The sequence below is a fragment of the Alexandromys fortis genome, unplaced genomic scaffold, assembly GCF_014885135.2.
Source record: "Alexandromys fortis isolate MF-2015 unplaced genomic scaffold, M_Fortis_MF-2015_v1.1 scaffold_14, whole genome shotgun sequence".
In the NCBI taxonomy this organism is placed as follows: Eukaryota; Metazoa; Chordata; class Mammalia; order Rodentia; family Cricetidae; genus Alexandromys; species Alexandromys fortis.
In genome coordinates this window covers 3,336,597-3,356,129 of record NW_026067910.1, presented here as the reverse complement: position 1 = coordinate 3,356,129, position 19,533 = coordinate 3,336,597, and the positions used below count along the sequence as shown (strand labels likewise).

The window sequence follows — 19,533 nt, the reverse complement described above, 5'->3', positions numbered from 1 at the left end:
TTGCTTGCCATTTTTGAATATAAAATGTAGGCAGACATGTACTAATATATCAAAAAATGACACTTTGTCAAAGAGAGCTTTCATGGGAGAATGTTCTGAATAAAATGTTTTCTTTTAAAAAGAATCCAACCTGCTTAACATTCTACAGCGAACACAAAGGGACACAAAATGCCCGAGCTTCCTGGGGGTCACCACAGGCATCTTCTTCTATCCTTCCTATCCTTTACTATGCTGTTCCTTAGACTCTGTGAAACTGCTTCCCCAAAGGATTATCAGTTTTATTTCATGATAACCCTAATTGAATGTAAAATAAATGTAGCCCTGACTCTCTTCAAATGGACTCTTTTCAGACTTAGCTTCTAATATGATGGTGACGACACAGTTGTCTGTGCCTGCCGTTGGGCTCAGTGTAATATTATGGGAAGCAATCACTTCCCCTATCAGTTAGGGGCATCTGCTGCAGCTACCACTGTCTATAGATGAAATACAGAACTAAACTCTCACACTGCTTTCTCAGAAAGTGTCCTCTCCCCGTCATTTAAAAACCTTTTAGCCTTTGGAAAGATGGTAACCAGGAAAGAATGGGAAGGCAGATGGTAAAGACCTTTCAATTTTAGTAAGACAGATGTGCCTACATGTCAGCCTCTTGTCCTCAGTGGTCCTCCCTGTTTCAGTTGCTCTGTGATGGTTCCAATTCTCTGGGCCTTTTAAGGATGTCCAGAGTTAAGATAATGGTTGGTATTTGAAATGCTAAGCTGAAAATCAATAGCTTACTGCCTTTGATCTCAACGGAATACTCTCTTCTCTACCTAGGAGGGGAATTTCTACCTGCCACCCACATTCTGTGCAGAGAATGGGCCCAGGTAGGAAGCAGAGGGAACAAAGGGAAATGATAGAAACAGATGGTGGTTGAGGTCACTGAGATGCAGTAGAGTTCAAAGATATCCTGGAATGCCACAGAACTGTCCTGCTGGAAAAGAGAAAGATTCCAGCCACTTGCCTGCTGCCCGTTCTCAATTAACATATCCAGAGGGTGATTGGTGGAGGTAAGGATTGTGCAAAGGCTTGAACTACTGCCAGGGAATGGTGAGACCAAAGGCACCGCCCCCAACTATAGAGATTCATTACAAAAAAAATTGATAACACGGGTTTTTGTAAAATATTAAGAAATTCTGCAGTTACTGGCATGAAAGATATGTGTTTCATTTCAGTTGCTGTCATAAAATGCTGTGACCTAAAGCAACTCAGAGAAGAAAGAACTTATCTGGGCTTCCTATTCCAGAGGGAGAAGAGTCCACTGAGGCAGGTGAAGCCTGGCAGCAAGCAGCAGGCATGGAGGTAGGAGCAGGAAGTTCTGAGATTGCATCTTCAACTGCAAATACAAAGCACGGAGAGAAAACCAGAAGTGTGAGGTGGCTATAAATTAACTCAGAAAGACTGTGGCCAGTGATTCCCCTGCTTTAGCAAGATTGCACTTCACAAAGCTTCCACAACTTCCACCAAAGCAGCACCACCAACTGGGAGTCAAGTGTTCAAATATGTGAGCCTATGGAGGACATTTCCTATTCAAACCACCACTTTCCAGTCCCTGTATCGGAATTTTTTGTTTGTTTGTTTGAGACAGGGTTTCTCTGTAGCTTTGGTGCCTGTCCTGGAACTAGCTCTTGTAGACCAGGCTGACCTCGAACTCACAGAGATCCACCTGCCTCTGCCTCCCGAGTGCTGGGATTAAAGGCGTGCACTACCACCACCCGGCCTGTATCAGATTTTTTTAAAGAGTTTAGAACGTTTAAACTATTGACATTTTAGAAGACTGTGAGACCCTTAAAGTGATACCGTGTTTTATATTTTGATGTTAACATGAGGTCTTGAGAAGAAGGAATGGTTATGGCTTTAAGGGATCTGTTTGCGTGTGGAAAATGACAAGGGGTAAACTCGCGATGACTAATCTTTAATGTCTGCCAACCTGAATTACCTGGAACAAAGTACCTCATCTGAGATTGCCCTATGGACACGTCTGTGGAGTATTTTATAGATTACAGAATGATGTGGAAAGGATCAGCCCACTGTGGGTAGTGCCACCCATAGACAGGTGGTCCTGGAAGTTATAAGAAGGGTCGCTAAATGTGGACCAGTAAGTAGCACACAGTCTCTACTACAGTCCCCGTATCCAGGTTCCAGTTGAGATCCTGTCCTGACTCCCCTCAATGATGGACTCTAACTTTAGACTTAAATAAACCATTTCCTCAACGGTTTGGTTTTGGTCAGTATTTCATTACCGTAGCCGATAGTGAACTAATGCAAGAGAATATTAAGATTACTGAGGTAACAAATCTTAGTTGCGAATGCTCAAAATATGTGATACTTTTAGTCTCCATTAACTTGCAATAATTTAGCAAGGGAGAGCGTTTTGCTGTGGAATTGGTGACAGATGTGGAGGAAGTGGTCATGCTAGTTTCTGGCATCTTACCTTGAGAATGCTTTCACAGCTCTGTGAAGTAGAACCTGGGGCCAGTGAGCTCTGGAATGAGACTTGGACTCCTACCTCCACCCCTTACTGATTTCAGGAGCCCAGAGAAATGCCTTAGCTCCTCCAAGCTTTGAACCATTCATCTGGAAAATGGGCCTAATACGACCTCATTAAGTATTTATTCAACTCAGTGCCCTAATAAACAATACCAAGAGCCATAAATGGTCTGGTGCACACACGGCCTCATGGATTTTTATTCTCAACACAGTAAGACTGTAGTTTCCAATGCAGCAAGAAACCGCTTCCAGTTGGCTACTGCAGGGATTTAGATGATCTTCAGAGTTTATAGACCAGGAAACACATTCTGCCTCATGACCCATGTTCCCCCAGTTCCCATGTGTGCAGACCATATTGGTTTTTTTTTATATAACTTCAATTTAAATTTGGTTCAAACTCAAGCTAGAAAAAAATCTCAGCATAGAGAAGGGGGAATCAGCACAAAGTCGCTCTCCTGACCAAGGAGTTATTACAACTGATAAACTCTAGGAGATGTTGAAGCAGTTTTCTTCAATGGAGTGATATTTGGTATACTGATCACGCTCCAGGGAAGGCCCTGTAAAAAAAAATAATGTCCTTGAAAATATTTTCTGGTTACACTGTTGTCACGAATCATTTGTTTTGGCCAGCAGGTCCTCCTTAATATATTAAGACAAAATTAATTTCTGAAGCTTACACCCTTTATAATTGGCATAGTTTTTGTCTTAGTCGTAGACCACCTGCAATAATATTATTGTATGTATCCTACATAAAACAGAAGTGTCAAGGGCATGCCAGCTTTGGCTCTTTTATATAATAGCTGTGCTGGAGACACCTAATAAAAACTTTGAGTGCACAGCTGAAATCAGCAATGAATGCAGACTTGTTCTGATACACGTATCGCTTCATTTTACAGCCCTTCTTGAGCGGTCTTATAATTAGTTTCAAAGTGTATGACACAGTAGCCCCAAACTTCAACTAACTAATTGTGTGTAAGTTATCTGAACAAGCATTTCAGTTAAATACAAGGCTCAGACAACTAATCATTAAAATCAGAATGAAAAACTCCAGGTTCGCTGTTCAGAAGCCACCGATGCCATATGTCTAATGAGTTTTCCTCTACTGAATGAAAAGCTGAAGGTGCCTCCTGAGTTTGACATGCAGTAGCTGGTAGCCATTGTGGGGTCAGGGTGGCCAAATATGTTGGTTGAATCTGAGTGAAGAAATCTGATTACTAGAACTTAGAGGCATAGCTTTATTTTCTACTTGCTAATGCTCTCACAACTTAAAATTTATTTTATTCCCATAAATATCTAAGAAAAATTCAGCAATAAATACCACTTAGTATTGAAAAAAGAAAATGGAGACATTTTACTAAAAGTATGTATGCAATATAATATATATATACAGAAAGAGCTCTTAATAAAAAATATGAATAATTTGTAATTCGAATTTTTTAAGAAAATCCTATTATAAATTGAAGGGATAATGAGGGATAGCGTGTGCACACACACACCCACACACATATACGTGCACACACACAGACACTTGGCTTCATAAATGTAGGCCACCCTAGCCCAAAGATTATATCTGAGAGACTATACAAAAGTATTTGTATGTAGCCTCTTGACTTAATCTGTGAGTTCTTACAGTGTTATGCAATGATCATTTAGCATAAATAACAATAAATGCTTGTAGTAAAGAGCATGGTGATTGGAATTCCAGAATTTGAGGTGGAGGCAAGAAGATTATTATTCTGTGGTTAGTCAGCCTGGGCACCATACCATCTGGCTTTGTAACATCAAAGAAATGCTGTGAAGAAAATACACTCATATAATTTTATACAATTCACTTGAAATAACTTTCTATTGTGTAAGTACACACATGTGCACACACACACACACACATGCATTTATGCAGTATGTGTACATGTAAGAGTAGACACACATGTGCTATGGAATGCCTGTGGAAGGGAGAGGACACCTGGAGTGTTTGTTCCCATCTTCCACTTTTTTGGGGACAGGATCAGTTCCTGCTTCACACTGCTGTAAGAATTCTAGGATGACTGACCTGTGAGCTCTTGTGGAATCTCTTGCCTCCACCTCCCAAGCTACTGTGTCCAGGGTATGTGTGTTCCAGGGACCCAACCCAGGTCCTCACAGCTGCCTAGCCAGCACCTTTGTCACTGAACCCTCTCTCTGGCCTGTAGTAAAAGGAGTGACAGGGCTGTGTCCCCAGCACCCTGGCCACCTGCTAGCTTATACCCGAAATAACAACACACAAACTGTATTCATTTAAATACTGCTTGGCCCATTTCTATCTAGCCTCTTCTCGGTTAATTCTCGCACCTGGATTAGCCCATTTCTAATAATCTTTGTAGCCCACGAGGTGGCTTACCAGGGAAGTTCTTAACCTACGTCCTTCAGGGGTTGGAGCTTCATCCCGTGTGCCTCTGAGAGCAGAGCTATCCCATCTGTCTGAGGAGTCTTACCTCACTTCCTCTTCCTCCCAGCATTCTGTTCTGTTTACTCCTCCCACCTATGTTTTAACCTATCAGGGCAAGCAGTTTCTTTATTATAATTAACCAATGACCTTCCTCCATCACTGGCCCAGGCTGGCTTTTCACACTCATTTTTTGTTACCGATTACTTTCTTCAATCCCCAAGAGGAATAACTGATGAAGCCAGCAATCTTCTAGTCACAGCTTCTAAGGCAAAATTTCTTCTCCCCTCTGTTATCTGCTGCTTTTCTCTATCCTAGAATTAGAGGAGACGTTGAATGCCAAAGAGAGTAGGGCCATGGCTCGTTGAGGGAAGGTGAATTCATCGTGAATTAGCTTGTTTTCTTACTTGAACCGAATACCTGCAATCAGTGATTGTCACATTAATCTTTTGTTGTAAAACTGAACTAATTGAAGATGCTGCCCTCAGGGGACCAGCTCGCCGTGCAATGAATGTGGAGAGCCCTCTTCAGTTTAACATTTTAATTATTCATAATTATAATTATTTCTGTTTATCTGGGATGTTTGGAAAATAATTCTAGCTTATTAAACAAAATGAGAATCTGAGTTGTTGGGTTTTGTTTTGTTTCTTACTGAGGTCAGCAGGTCTGGGAGTATGTCACTTTCTCGTAAGCACTAACTGGTTTCCTGGCTACTGGGTAGTCACAATGGACATGTAACCTGCCCTGGAGTAACTGAATACACTTGTTCCTCCCTGATTGCTTTAGAATTACAGGCTCCACAGTGACTGTGAGGCTGAGGATTGACAACAACCCAAGTGGGGGAACTGTAGATAATTTATGACAATATGTTAATCAGTGAGGAAATTCAACAAGGTCATTTGCCGATATTAGCCAAATGTACAGCTTTTTCTTTTTTCTTAGACCCATAACTTTTCTAAAAATCACATGTGTGCTGGGCCATAGGTTCCTATTGGCAGTTGTTAGCTGCTGGGAGCAGGAGAGACAGTTGTCGTACCTTGGCAAGCTGTCTGCTCCTCAATGGAGGATCACATAACCAAGAATTTGGACAGCCTAAAGGAGTCTTGAAGGATGTTTTTTTAAATAAGAAGGTTGGGTAGGTAGAAAAGAGAGTGTGGATCTTGGAAGAGTAGTGGGAAGGGGAAACAAATATGATCAAAGCACGTGGTATTAAGCTCTCAAACAATTAAGGAAAATAAAGTCAAAAAAAGGAACTTGTGGATGTATTTCCTGGGTCTCTGTGTGTATTCATGCATATGTGTTTGCTTCATGTTTTAAAGATATTAGAATCCTTTGCACTAAAATAAAGATGGATTTCTGGGCTCCTTGGGATTTTGTACCTACTCTTATTGATCTAGGCTGGTGATAATGATGTGTTTATTTTCCACAATCTATGTATAAGTCACCCATGTTCTAAGTAGTAACCCAATAAAGTGACTGTTACCTTCAAAAGCTTTTTCCAGTTTAGTTGTCTTTCGTCTATCCCATCCATCTCTTGTTTTTAGCCTCTCATACGTTTTAGTTTTAGATTCAAACACGCACTCTGAAGCTAGAGAATTCTTTTGTCTCCTGGTAGCCTGTAGCCAAAGATAGGAATGATTGATGTGGAGAATCACCATGTCTATAAAAAGGTCAGCACAGAGATGCACAAGATGTAGCATTTTTAAAGAGAATGCATCTAGCCATGCTTACATTCAAAGTCTGGGGGTCCAGAGAAGAAACCAAGTTCTTCTTGATAACAACATTTGGAAGTGCACATGAGCATCCCCATTTTTAAATCCTCTCCCAGTCAAGTAGAATGAATAATTGTGTACTGTATTCTGGGATTAAGATCCACTTTGTGATTTATGCCCCTTATCAAACACTTGTTTAGCAAAAATACTGGAGTAACCATAGGGGTAAATGCTGTTTTTCATCAAAAATATGTCTATTTCCGCAAGCAATGTTTAACCATAGCTACTAAGGAAAACGATTTTTTAAAAATCAATTGTAATAATTACTTTCCAGGTGTTCACAAAGAGAAAACTTCCCAGGACAAGTAGAAGGTGAGGCGAGAGCATGGGACACCCACTAGCCAGATAATCCTCGCTGGAGTAACTGTGAAGTGTCTGAATGTAGGTATGTGTATGGCGGACTTCTCCTTAACCTTCTTCCTTCAACCACACTGGCTACCTCACCAGCACTCTGAAGGCATGTTTGCATGCACACAGGAGTGTCCATGCAGAACCTCCTGATATGCCACCAGCATGAGGTCTTCCTGGTCTTTTGAGCTTTTAAACATGATGTAAAACAGTCTACAATGTGATTGTTAGTCTCCTCCCGCTCTCTAGTCTCAATATTCTTACTTCCTCCTTACTGAAACCTATCCTTCTTTGAATGAAGAAACCCTTTTTCTTTCATGTATTAACTATCTAAAATACATTTTCAAATAACTCTTTGTTGGTCTTAGTTCTCCTATGATAGGGAAGATGAACAGATTAAGAGCATATACATTTGAAGTAGATAAGTTTGAGCACCCACTCTGGCAATCTCTAGGTGGTGGGCCTTGGCAAGTCTCTATGTTAAATCATTCTATTCTTTAATTCTCTTGTCTCCAAAAGTGAGGATAATAAGACTGTCAGTAGGTTTTCACCCGTGTGACAGATACCAGAGATAAACAGCTTCAAGAAGAAAATTTGATTTCCACAGTTTCAGTGGTTTTAGTTCATGGTGAGTTGACTCCATGTTTCTGACTCTGTGATGACCAGTATGGCAGAAGGACTTGGTGAGGAGAGTTCCAGCAGCTGATGGCAGGCAGAAAACAGAGAGTGGAAGGAAGGATCCAGAACAAGATGAATCCTTTAAAGACACACCCTCAGCTGGGCGGTGGTGGCGCACACCTTTAATCCCAGCACTTGGGAGGCAGAGGCAGGCGGGTCTCTGTGAGTTCAAGACCAGCCTGGTCTACAAGACCTAGTTCCAGGACAGGCTCCAAAACCACAGAGAAACTCTGTCTCGAAAAACCAAAAATAAATAAAAATAAATAAATAAAAATAAATAAATAAATAAATAAAGACACACCCTCCATGACGTACTTCTCCAGCCTGACTCCCCAAACCCTTCCCACATCATTATATCATTCACCTATCGAAGGCTTTAGTCATGGCTGAAGGAAAGCCTTCACAATCCAATCACTGCGGAGGGATGAGTCCTGCCAACTGAGAGAAAACCTCAACCATCAATCTTGTGGGGACATGTACTATAAAAAAAATGACAGATGGCATGCATGTTTTTGGATTGCTCTTACGACTAAGTACAATAATGGGTAAAAGTTTCAAATTAGTGTTCAAGACATAGTAAACCACCAACGATTCTCAGTCAATTCTCACACTAAATGCTGGAAAGTAGATGGCACAGTCCCATTTCAAAATAAGAGTGTTATGACCCTAGCGGGTTAGATTGCTGTCTGAAAACAAAGAAGGACTTAAAATCAGCAGGAAATGTCTGACATAACAGCTGGGCTCAACATCACCAGACACAATAGATGCCTATCAATTAGTTGATATTGATATTGATGAAATATTTTCTTATCCATTCATAAACTTTTAAACTAACATATTATGAGATCATACAAAACTTGAGTCTTCAAAAGACATGCTGAATGTCTGTAGCTCAGTGGTAGAAGGCTTACCTAGTATATACAAAACCCTGGGGTCAAGCCCCAGCACCTCAAAAAGATAGAATCGAAATATAGATCTGTGTATTGCATGATACTGTACATATGTGTATGTATGTGGTGGATGTGCCTGTAGGCAAGAGATATCTTCATTTATCATGCTCCACCTTAGATTTTGAGACAAGCTCTCTCTCGCTGAACCTAAAACTTGTCAATATAGCTAGACTGGAGGGTCAATAAGCTTCAGATATCTTCATCTCTCACTTTGCCTCTCCAGCACTGAGATTTTAATTAGATGCCATCCTTCCTGGCTTTTATACATTGAAATTGTGCCCTCATGTTTACAAGGCAAAAATTTTGCTGAGTTATCTCCCTAGCCCCAAGAATGTAAAATATGTTTAGCTGATAATAAGTACATTTTATTAATTGATTACTTTGAATTGAATTATAATTACCGGATTATTTATTTGTTTTTGTTTTGTTTTATTTTTTGGCTTGGTCCAGAGGCATTTTAAGTATTTCTGTTTGGAGGCATTGAATAAAAGAGGGAATGCTAGTATCTTTTAAATTTTGGGTCATTCTATGATTAGGATGATTTAAGTAATGGAAACAGCAGAAATATTTAACACATTCCTTTTTAATGTTGAGTTTCATTATTTTTATTTATGTGAAGGTGTATATGTCTATATGACAGGTGCCTGTGGCTTAGAGGCACCTGATCCCCTAGAGCTGGAATCACAGACAGTTGTGAGCTGCCTGATATGGGTGTTAGGAAAACAATTCAGGTTCTTTGGAAGAACAGCAAGTGCTTTTGACTTTTGAACCCTCTCTCAATCCCTATTTAACATATTTTCATCTCTCTTTATTCCCTAAGAGGCAGCACCCCCTCCGTCTTCCACCTTTCACCCTGTCCTACTTGAGCTGGTGCAGGTCAGACATAGTATCCCAAGCTAAAAAAATAACCTGTAGAATCTGGGAGAATATGCAGAAAAACTATAAAATTTAGATGAAAGAGTATTAAAATTCTTTTTGGAAAATTTACAGTTACATGGCAACATAGCTAACTAGCCCATCTGGAAATCTCTTTCTGTCAAGGAAGTCATACATTGGGCCCATGCTTCTGCAGAAATTATGATGGTTTGTAGTAGACTGAAAGATCCATTCTTAAATTCAACTTTGCTCCCTGTGCTTACTAGGTGATATAGTAGTCACAAGACCAAAGTGAGCCCCAGATTCAGATTCTCTGTTTAGTCACTAATTTAAAGTGTTCTCAGGCACATTACATAAGCTCATGCCTTGATTTCCTCATCTCATATGACATTATTATGAGAATCAAAATATTTTATGCAAATGGAATTGAAATGATCAGAGGTCCTATTACAAATTACAGTTATGAATAAGAGATATGTAAATACTGATGCAGCTAAGAAATGATTCAAAACTCCTGGAAGGCAGAGATCAAGAAATAATAGACGTGATAAAAGAAAATGAAAGATGCAGAAACACCAATCTGTATAAAGATTCTGGGAGCAGACTGGGGAAAGGCTCAGCACCAGTGTTGATCCAATGCTGTTCAATTCTCAGTTCTTAAATGTCAGAGACCCAGAATATGGTATTTCTTGGGGGTTTGTTTGTTTTATAATTTGTGTTTTAAAACGTAACTCCATGGCCATAATCAACAAACTGGAACTTAACCAAGTGTCATTGGACCAAGAACACAAGAGGTTCTTGGTCTGCTGAGTAAAGAATTCAATAGCAGATGCAGAGGAGATGCAAAACTTAGATTTGTATTACAATTAGAAAAATCTAAGTGTAAATATATATTTATAAAGTAGGTGGCATGCTCATAAATCTGTGACCCTTTCTTCCCATGACAAATAATGGAAGTCAGGACCACGAGGGGTGTACCCACCCACTGAGACAGTGGGGCTGATCTAATGGGAGCTCACCAAGGCCAGCTGGACTGGGACTGAGGGAGCATGTGATCAAAGGGGACTCTCTGAATGTGGCTGACAATGAGTGCTGACTGAGAAGCCAAGGACAATGGCACTGGGTTTTGATCCTACTTCATGTTCTGGCTTTGTGGGAGCCTAGTCTGTTTGGATGCTCACCTTCCTAGACCTGGATGGAGGGGGAAGGACCTTGGACTTCCCACAGGATAGGGAACCCTGACTGCTCTTTGGACTGGAGAGGGAGGGAGAGGAGGAGTGGGGGGAGGAAGAGGAAAATGGGAGGAGGGGAGGAGGTGGAAATTTTAAATAATAATAATTAATATAGCAAAAAAAAAGAAAAAGAAAGAAAAAAATCCTACCCAGAGAAGATCTCTGTTTCAGAAATCTAAGACTCGGTTGGAGAATCGCTGGTCAATGGTTTAATTCTATCTGTCCAATTTTTACTGTCAAGTATTTCTAAAAATACAAACTTAAAATGCCAACAAAACTTTTGAGGTTTTTAACAGCCTCCTTAGGAGGTGGCATGGATCATTATTGCTACTTATTAAGCATCTTGACAGAAGAACTGGATTCCAGGATAATTATTACAGGAATATAACAAGAAATGATTAATCTGGGGCTTACTGGGAGTGGGGATATAGTCCTCACTTACAAAAGTGCTTTGTAAGCTGTAAGTATCTATATAAATACTGTTCCCAATAAAGGTGTTTACAATGGTACTATTACAAAGTAGTAAGACACAATTGAGAAAGTTTCTCTGCCTCTTTTATTTAAAGTGTTCATGAGCATGTGTTCTTCAAGAACATTGTCTGAAAACACTCAGGCAATGTATCTGCTATTCATGGGCTGGCTGTTGCATACTTGTCTTTGTTCAGGTTTCTATTGCTGTGGTAAAACATCATGACCAAAATCAACTTGAGGAGGACTCTGGGTTTAGTTCAGCTCACAACTCTTGGGTCACATTCCTTGCTGAGGGAAGTCAAGGCAGGAACTCAAGTCAAGAAATGTGATGTAGATGGAGCCCACGGAGGAGTGCTGCTCACTGGCTTGCTTCTTATGACTCATTTAGCCTGCCTTCTTATACAGCCCAAGACCACTAGCTCAGGGGTAGCACCACCCACAGTGAGATGATCACTCCCACATCAATTATCAATCAAAGAAATGCACCACAGGATTGCTTAGAAACCATATAGTGAAGGCATTTTCTCAGCTGAAGTTCCTCCTTCCAAAATGACTTTAGCTTGTGTCAAGGTAACACGAAACTAGCAAAAACAATGCTGAACACTTTTAAATATTTGTCTGGTTGGTTGGTTGGTTAGTTTGGTTGGTTTGTTTTTGGTTTTGTTTTGTTTTGTTCGTTTCATAAGGGATAAGTGTGTGTGTGTGTGTGTGTGTGCATGTGTGTTCAGATATTACTGGAGAGATATTTCACCATCTTAGACAGTTAAGGAAATTGAAGCTCGGATATTTTAATAAATGATAAGATAATAATTGGTAAAGCCATGATTCAAACACATGCCCATTTTGACTCCAATATTGATGCTCTGCAATTTTTACGTAAGTCAGGAGGTAATGAGTGAAAGAGACATGTGCATAATAAAAACAGTAATAATAGCTATCATTCATCAACGTGCCAAGTGCTGGGCTAGATACCCAGGAGATTTAAATCCATCATCCTAAGAAACAATTCAAAAGGGTCCAATCATTCCATCTTTTCCAGATGAATTAAAAGTTACCATGAGTTCCACTTGCCTTAGAGAATTTTCAGGTTCAAGGACATTGAATTGTCAGTACAACAAAATACACCTGGTAAAGCAAAGCACTGCTGGCCAGTCAGGTCTGCTGATCTAGGCCACCTATTCCATTCAGTAGGGAATATTATAGTCTAAATAAAACCTTCAGGACAGGTGGTGGTGGCACCCACCTTTAATCCCAGCACTTGGGAGGCAGAGGCAGGGGATCTATGAGTTCAAGGCCAACCTGATCTACAGGACAGCCAAAGCTACACAGAGAAACCCTATCTTCAAAAAAAANAAAAAAAAAAAAAAAAAAAAAAAAAAAAAAAAAAACCCTCCAAAAAAGACTCCAGACTAAGTCATTTGTACCATTTTCTTTATTTTTTTTTTAGTGATTTTAGTCTTATTTAGAAGTGTGTGTGCTTTAGGTAACATAAAACTTTCACAACCTTGCCATTTATTCAATTACTATGTGCGAGTTTTTGTTTATTTTATTGCAGCCCATAGCCTCAAAGTTAGATTTTAAAGTTGCAAATCCATGTGCTCAACTTGAGGCTTCATCAGCTAGAGTTTCACAAAGAAGCAAACCATGAATGCAGATTTGGTAAATTCAGGAAAAGTGTCTCACCAGAATAAACTGTTCTTCTGAAACATCCCGGGTTACAATGTGACATAACAAAATGGCTTCCTTCCACACTGATCTCCTGAGAGATCTAGGGCAGCCCTTTGCATTCATTCATTGTCCAGGTGTCTACTGGCTGTTGCTATTTTCTCCCTCCATGCTGAGGCCATTGACAGATCATAAGAACTCAAAAACCCCTCACTTCCGAGAGTTGTGCCAATTAATTAGTAGCAATTACATGACACAAGATTTTATATTATAATAGCAAAATAAATTAAAGTTAATACCAAACCAAAAAAAAAAAAAAAACACCCCTCCTACATCTGAAGAGAAGGCACAGGCCAGGGAGGGTCTTGTGGGGGTTGCAAGACAACAAAAACCTTGTCCTGAGGTTTTTGTGCAGGAAAACTCCAGAAAGCACAGCTGGAAAGGGAGGTGAAACGGGACGCCAATGCCTTTCGTCTCCCTATGCCCTGGCCTTTGGCCTCCATGTGATGGCAGGAGATTGGCATAATTAAGGCAGTGCTTTTAAAAAGATGAATTTGGCAGGACAAGGCAGGATGGATTGGTGGGACAAGAGGGGAGCAGCAAAGCTGCCGCAATAACTCAGGCCTCGGGTGATGCCGTCTGGACAGAGGTGGCAATAACAGCAGAGGGAGGAAAGAAATAGATAGCGTGGCACCAAGAGAGACGAGCCATGCTGTGACGAGCTCTGAGGACGCAAAGCGCATTCTGATTGGGAATTCATGTGCTTTACAACGGAGCATTATACGCAGTATTCATAAGAGTAGGCTCCACTATGAAAGCTAACTTTATTTTGGCAAAATACTCAGTTACAGTCCTGCATTACAAGAAAAAAATGAATACTCACAAAACCGGTTGAGGTGAGAAGTTAAGCTTTATTCTGGCATAACGCCTATTGATAACTACAGTTGCTGGTTGGCAGGATAAGCCAAGCCACTGCGTAAGGAAAACTAACCCCACTAGTGATGTTTTGTTTACATCCAAATTCCTGCTTCTTAGTTTAGCTGTTGTTAGAGTTTCTACCAACTGACTTTTTAAAGCTATGAATTAAGGGTAGAATAGCTTATTTTTATAAATACATCAGTGTGGTATTCTACTCTACATGAGGGTTTTTCAGCACATTCTTCTTGAGGTTAGTGCGATTGTCCTCAAAATGTCTCCGTGTGACAATTATTTTATTTTTGCAGATTGGAAGCAAGAGCCCTAGGGAAAGTAAGTCAATGAATTAGCCAAGGTAGTGAGGATTCAGGATTTTAGAATTTCCATCCAGGCCCTGTCGAGCACATGAATAAAGTAGACTAGAATGCAGGTAGTAGCTCTAATTATTTATGCTAGTAGAAATGTTGTCAGGCCAATGGAACTTTCCATACACATGCAGAAGGCAAGTGTCACTTCAGTCTTACTTGGGTACTGTTTTAATGCATCAGGCAAAACAAATTGTAGCTTCTAGTATTAATTCATTCCCCACTTAGCATTGTTAAAATATTTATGATTATAATAAAAATGCTAACTTATTGTGATCCATTTTCCCCACCTTTGATATAAAAGCAAGCTTCCATTCTCTTATAGAGAGGAATGTTGTCAAAGTTTGACGGTAATTTATGTCGTCAGTCCATTAAGTTGATTTTATGGTGCCCAACACAACTATTGTCCATTTATGAGAAACCCAAAGACCACTATAGATCTCCACAAAGGCCATTTGATACCTGCCCTTTCGTGCAGCTGACCTTGAGGGGAGTCGAGTCTGGTAATTTATGGCGAACACCATCTAGGAAGACCCATTTGCAAGATTCACTGTCATTTAGGGCAAAATGATCGGTGCCGAGTCCAGAGACAATCTCAGGTCTTGACAGAGCGATCCTACAAAAAATATTGCCCATCCACCCAGGTGTCTGTTCCAATTATCTGGAGTAGAAATTAATACTTTTAAAAGCTGCTAGGTTTTGAAAGGTTATTACAATTTATTCCAGCAGTTTCTTTTGCCCATTATGATGAATTAGTTTATTACACCATTATTTTCCATGTCAGCTTTTTAGAAGATTGAGCATAATGTAGACACATTAGTGTGAATGGCAAACATACTATTTTATAGCTGAGTCATATATTTCTTTGAGAAAAATGTGCTCAGTTTTTAATAACGGGTAATTTTATGTTTATGTTCCCTAATGCTGTTGTCAGGTATTATTTATTTCTGTTTGGTAAGAACTATAGAAGTTTCTTTTAAAGTGCTAATGGTGGTTTAGACAGGCTTTGGAACCATACTAAGAATATATTACTTAAAAGCACAAAATATAAATTGCAAGTGTTTTTTTCCCTAAAAGCTAATATTTTCTAAGGTTTCTTGACACCAGTTTAATATATGGCGACTTCTCAAGAGAGAATAATACTTTTATTTCAATGTTTTCCCTAAATATAGTGGGGGAGGAGACATCTTTAAGATACTTTCTAAATCTTAATAACTTTCAAGTCTTCTTTTAAAACCAAATGCCATTTTCACCAATGATTTATTGCTCTGTATAGTCATTTAGGAATACTCAGTAACCTACAGATACTTCGTAACATGATATAGGAGAACCTTGATGGTGATTTCTTCCCTCTAGATATTCTTCCCCACTATGTATCTACTAAGGTTGTAAGAATGTTATTTCCCATGTAATCAAATATTAGAAACATTCATTGTACTTACACGTGACAAGATTGGTCATACATATTCCAAATAGTACCTAATACATGTTATCCTTTCATATAGCAGATATATGCAGAGGTATACAGATGTTGCAGATATACATAAAGCAAATAATAGCTTAGCGATCATGGAGAAAGATGTGGAGGAGCAAATGCCTTTCAGAATTTCACACAGCAAGATCATGTGTTTTGATTTCATATTTGATCCCCTCCTTCCCTCCTCTCCTCCCACATATATCACATAAATGTTGAATACCACTTTGGGGCAGGCATTTTAAAGCAGTTGAAACATTAAAGACAATGTTGTAAAGTTTCAAACTTTTTGTTTCTGGTAAAATTATTTTTCTCCTGTAGGTTTCTTTTTAAAGGAATACACCATTAAAAAGTCGGGTCTTTTATAAACTGAGCTCGTGAACAAATTTAGTCACATTTCAACAGCTTTCACGCTGCCACCTCCACCCAGCAAATGCTGCCAAGGGGGATTCCTTTTCTCATCAAACATATTTGTTTCTTGGGCAAATGTTTTCTATTTTGCAATATCTATTTTGCTCATATGACTGGAGCAAATGTTAGTTTTTACGATATTGTGATTCAAATGTTTCACACATTTTTTCGAATTGTGCCAGAATTTTATCTTGCTAATGTGATTGCCAGTTTCTCTGGGGTGTTAGGGCAGGGAGAGCAGGACTTAGAGGTTACTGAAACGTTCCACAGGAGGAGCATACCTGTGCCATTAGCACCCAGAGCTAGAAGGAAAAGTCACCGACATTCCACTGACAACTATGTGTGTCCTCTAGGTATCACCCCAGGCCAGTCTCCTGATGAGACGCCGTAGATGACATCAGGTTGTGTTTTGAACTTCACTGTCTTAAAACTGTGACTTCTTTCCTTCAGGATAATGTGTTTGAGGTCACCCATGCAGTTCTAGGCTGTGGTTTGTTTGCGGTGCCACTACCAAGAGAAATTCCAGCGTCTCATGAAGAAAAACCAGGAAATGTTCTGTGTGACCCAATCGTACACTCCCGTGTAATACAGGACATTTTGTCAGACTGAGAATGCCTGGCCAAGTGAAAAGTGACTCCTATCGCTGTTCCTGGTAGCATTTACTGGACTTTAACAGGTGTGCATACATCCATTAAAACATATCTTTGTTAAACTCACTAATCCATCTGATTGAATGGCTGTTTATAGACTCTGAGCACTGCATGCAATCCTGGCTTAGTCCAAATAATCCCCCTTTTTAGGCCTTATTTTCCTCATCTGCTACATGCAGAAAATTCTATGTCCTGCCTTATGATAATTGAGGACAAAATGACATAGTACATGTGCATGTTTCACAGGTTAATAGCAGCCAACACATTCTGCAGGTGACAGTGTTTCATTCTGAGAGGTATCATTTGACAAAGTACTCCTAACTTACCTCTATAAAGTAAAGCTTCTGTTCTCAGCATGAAAAAGCCAATATGTATGCTTGGAAGTAAATTAGAAATTGACAAACAAATTTCATTCTTCGTTTTATTTATTTTAATGTGGGGGTCCTCTTTGACCCCCAAGACTGAAGTGTCTTCTTGTACTATGCACTGGGCAATGCAAGGGTACTCTACCACAAATAATCCAGACACTATCCCAGAAAAGATGAAACTGTTAAAACCCACAAAACAAAGGTAGCACGAAACATGTGGGGAAAATTTAGGCACTGTGGGATTGTACATAAGATGGGCTTCACCCCAGGAAAGCTTCTTGAAGGAAGGGACTGTTGGACAAATAAATGCATAGGAATTGACAGACAAGGGAGAAGGAAGCAATGTTCATACCAGGATGTACCATGCACAAGAAGCAGCGTTGGCCTGCCTTCTGTGTGCTGGAAACTTAGAAGACTAGAATGAGAAAGAAAAAAAACAATGGAAGCATACCAAGAATCAAGAGCTAGAACTGTATGACGTCTGCACATCTGGAAATGTCACACTGAAACCCATTAATCTGAATAATTAAATATCCCCAATAAGGGTAATACTAAATAGCTTTCAAAATAAATAAACTAAACTACAGAAAAAAGAGAAGATGTTACAAGAGCAAGCAGTGACCCATCTGTTAAGGCTCATGTTCTGTGCTTGGGACTTTGTTATCAGGATAATTAGCACTCATCAAACAATCTTACTTATAATTGTTTTCTATTAATTCATATTTGAAAAGCAAAGTTATATATATACATACATATATGTGTTTGTGTACAACATAAGGGTTTGATATACAAAGTACAACATGAAAAAGATAAATGAGGCTCCCTCAGGAAATCTGAAATTCATAACACGTCATCACTAAATAGATTCCTCCCCCATCCTCCCATTCTCATCCTTCCAGCTCCTGGCAGCCACTGTAATGTTTGCTGAAAAGCCATTGGATGGTTTTTAATTTAAGTGCCTTCATCACCAAATTTGTACATTAGAAAAGTCATTCTTGGTCAGGGGATAAACTCAGTTGGTAGTATTCTTGCTTAGGATCCATGAAGTACTGTGTTTAATCTCAGCATCGCATAAACCAGACATAGTTTACCTATTTTTAATCCCAGAGCTTAGGAATTGGAAGCAGGAAAATAAGCAATTCTTTGCTACATAGTAAGTTTGAGGACAACCTGAGATGCATGAGATTCCATCGAATGTAATAAATAAATAGAATTTAAAAATAATGAAGTCATTGTTCATGCAAGATGTGAATGAATTGGATAGAAATATAAGAAAGACTGGAATGGTTAGGAAACTGGAACAGTAAACCAAACAGAAGATAACGGAGGGCTGAATTTTAGTCTTAGCAGTAGAAATAGGGAGAAGGCGGGTAGAAACATCACGCTTGGTGTTCTAGAATGGTCCCCTAATCCTAATGTCATCTCTGAAGGTAAGAGAGCAAGAAAAGGAAGACAAGGGGTAGAAGATGAGACAGGTGAAGGTGTCTAAATGCTGAACACATGGAAGCATTAGATAACTGGCTATGAATTCAGAAAAGAAGTCTTAGGTGAAGATGTGACTAATAGAGTAATGGCAACAATTTGGGGCTCAGAGTAAGTTGCCTAACCAGAGCTAACTCTAAGAAGAGACAGACCTACAATGAGAAAACCCATAAAGAGTTGTAAGTGGAAGAAAAAGGACCTCAAAAATCCCTGAGGAGGGAGAGCATGGGGTGGTGGGAAGAAGGAAAGAGTGCTGCTTATCAGGGTGACCAATGAGAAGGAGGTTTTGCAAGAAAGGGCTGAACAGCCAACAGTATCAGATACTGCAACATTGTGAAATAATCCAAACATTGAGAGAGTAGCCTCTGCCCTTGACAAGAGCTTGGATATTTTGCTAGTGAAAGGCCAGCATTAACCAAGCCTAGGCACAAAGAAAAGAAAATTACAAGAGTCCGTGGATTTCCTGGGAAATATGATAAGCCAATAGCACATTCTATAAACATAATATTGAGATAATTACATGAGTTTTTTCCATCTGTGAAAATACATATTTTTAAGCTTATCATGATATAATCATGTGTTGATTAGCTTTTGTTGACTTGACACAGACTAGAGTCTGCTGAGGAGAGGGCACCTCAATTTGGACATTGTTTTCATTATTTTGGCCTGTGGGCAAGTGTGGGGGCATTTTCTTGATTAGTGATTGACATAAAAGAATTTAACCCACTGATGATGGTGTCACTTTTGGGCAGGGGTCCTGGGCTGTATAAGAAAGCAGACTGAGCATGCCTTGGAGAGCAAGCCAAGAAGCAGTATTCCTTCATGGTTTTGTTTCACTCCCTGCCTCCATGTTCTTTCTTTGCCATTCACCAATGATGTATTGTGATGTAGAAGCTTAAGCCAAAAAAGAAAAGAATAAATTCCTCCC

The 19,533-nt window shown here is 39.6% G+C and overlaps 1 protein-coding gene across 3 annotated transcripts in view; it reads left to right on the top strand.

Annotated features, from left to right (window-relative positions):
* Positions 1-19,533, top strand: part of Hs3st5 (heparan sulfate-glucosamine 3-sulfotransferase 5) — a 264,834-nt gene that overhangs the window by 153,466 nt on the left and 91,835 nt on the right. For 2 of the 3 annotated variants that reach the window (XM_050138002.1, XM_050138000.1), the window contains exon 3: positions 6,995-7,105. The gene's annotated coding sequence lies outside the window, so the exon portion shown is untranslated. Of the gene's footprint in view, positions 1-1,227; positions 1,339-6,994; positions 7,106-19,533 lie in introns of those variants that run through there. The other variant, XM_050138001.1, reaches the window with a different exon arrangement.